Source organism: Echinops telfairi, unplaced genomic scaffold (assembly GCF_000313985.2).
Source record: "Echinops telfairi isolate 266 unplaced genomic scaffold, ASM31398v2 ScPeMD7_20;HRSCAF=75, whole genome shotgun sequence".
NCBI classification, from domain to species: domain Eukaryota; kingdom Metazoa; phylum Chordata; class Mammalia; order Afrosoricida; family Tenrecidae; genus Echinops; species Echinops telfairi.
In genome coordinates this window covers 2834383-2836124 of record NW_022103917.1, presented here as the reverse complement: position 1 = coordinate 2836124, position 1742 = coordinate 2834383, and the positions used below count along the sequence as shown (strand labels likewise).

At 39.3% G+C, this 1742-nt stretch overlaps 1 non-coding gene across 1 annotated transcript; it reads right to left on the bottom strand.

Annotated features, from left to right (window-relative positions):
* Positions 1 to 1030: 1030 nt before the first annotated feature.
* On the bottom strand, positions 1031 to 1174 carry LOC115869080. Its single transcript, XR_004045986.1, has one exon. It is a non-coding gene; the product is annotated as a small nucleolar RNA SNORA48 (small nucleolar RNA).
* Between the last annotated feature and the right edge of the window lie 568 nt (positions 1175 to 1742).

Sequence of the window (1742 nt, the reverse complement as noted above, 5' to 3'; positions counted from 1 at the left end):
ACCATCAGCTTTCTTCACCACATTTGCTTATTCACCCGCTTTGTCTTCAGCGGTTGTGTTGGGAAGGTGAGCATCATAGAATGCCAATTTAATAGAAGGAAGTATTCTTGCGTTGAGGGAGTACTTGAGTGGAGGCCCAATGTCCTTCTGCTACCTTAATACTCAAACCTCAGCCTCCACGACCCTGAGACGAGAACTAGATGGTGCCCAGCTTCCACTGGGATCACAAAAGAGAGCCATGTGTGGAGTGGGAGAACAAAGTGGAACCAAACCCCAAATCATAAAATAAACCAGGCTTACTTGTCTGATGGAGACTTGGAATCCACAGACTAGGGCCCTTAGTGACTCTTCACTCCAGGAAATGCACTCATTCCTCTGACTCATCTTTCAACTAAACAATATACAGGCTTGCGGGCAAAGAATAACACTTTTGAAGTATACACTCTTTAGAACAATCAACCGTATCAAATCAAACGGATAGCATTTGCTTATGGATTAAAATTCTGACCTATGACATTTAAATAATGATAATGGGATAATAAGAGCATATCATTACTGTACAGATGCATTGTTGTATAAGCCGCATGTATTGTCTTATCTAATAATCATATTATAGGAGGCCTGGTGACATAGTTGGTTATGTGTTGTTGGTCTGAAAATGTCAAGGTTAGCAGTACAAAGCCACTAGCAGTTCCATGGTGGTAAAAAGGAGGCCTTCTCTTCCTAATAAAGATTCACAGCTTTGAAAGCTGAAAGCAACAGTTCTACTCCATGCTATAAGGTTGCTGTGAGTCAGAATCCAATTGATGTCACTGAGTTAGGGTTTGAGTTTTAGAAAAGTCATATTTTTGGGGAGGGTGGTACATGAGCATAACCAAATATATCCTGTGACTGCCTGATTTTTGCAGCAGCAGTACTGCTCAATATCACAGGTTATTGGTTAAGCACTAACTACATCAGCAAAAGTTCGAGTGAGCTCACAGAAGTCCAGAGGAATTCCACACCACCTTATTCTTTTGTTTGTGTGTGTGTGTGTGCCCTAGGCATGAAACAGCTCTGGCCACGATCTAGGCATCAAGCTAGGATGAACAAAGGGCTGCAGGGCTGCTCTGCCCCTGACTGATACAAGAGCACCACCACCAATCAGATGTCTCTTTGCCCATAGCCAGGGGATGAAAAGTCATATTTTTAAAATGCTAAGGTATATTGGGTAAATTCTATGTATCAACTTTTGCTGAAAACCAAAATCATTTAATTTGATCCTTCTCACAAATCTGAATTAGACCATACTTTTTATACACATGAGGAAATGGAGTTTACTGAAAGTAGTTTTAAGAAAGTGCCACATCAGAAGCTGTAAGTTCCAACAAAGACATGTGAAATTCAGTCTGTAGTCTTTTTAATGTTTTTATTGTGGTGAAAATATATATAACACAACATTTTCCAATTCAACATTTTACAGTGATACCTATTCCATTAATCATATTGTGTAACCTCTTAAAATAGGATATCACAGTACATAGTCATTAAGCAAGGTTAATTCTTGTACTCTCTCCAATTCTTGGTCTCTAGGATAGCCTTTGGGGATATATGTGCAGGTCCAGTTTGTTCCACTTGAAAAAAAAACCAGGTTACCTTTCCATGGCATAAAAAAAAATTGCTTTGAGCTGGGCTATTCTTTGGGATCCTCCTTTATAGATTATGGGAAAGATTAATCATGCTTTACTGGTTTTCAGTATGTT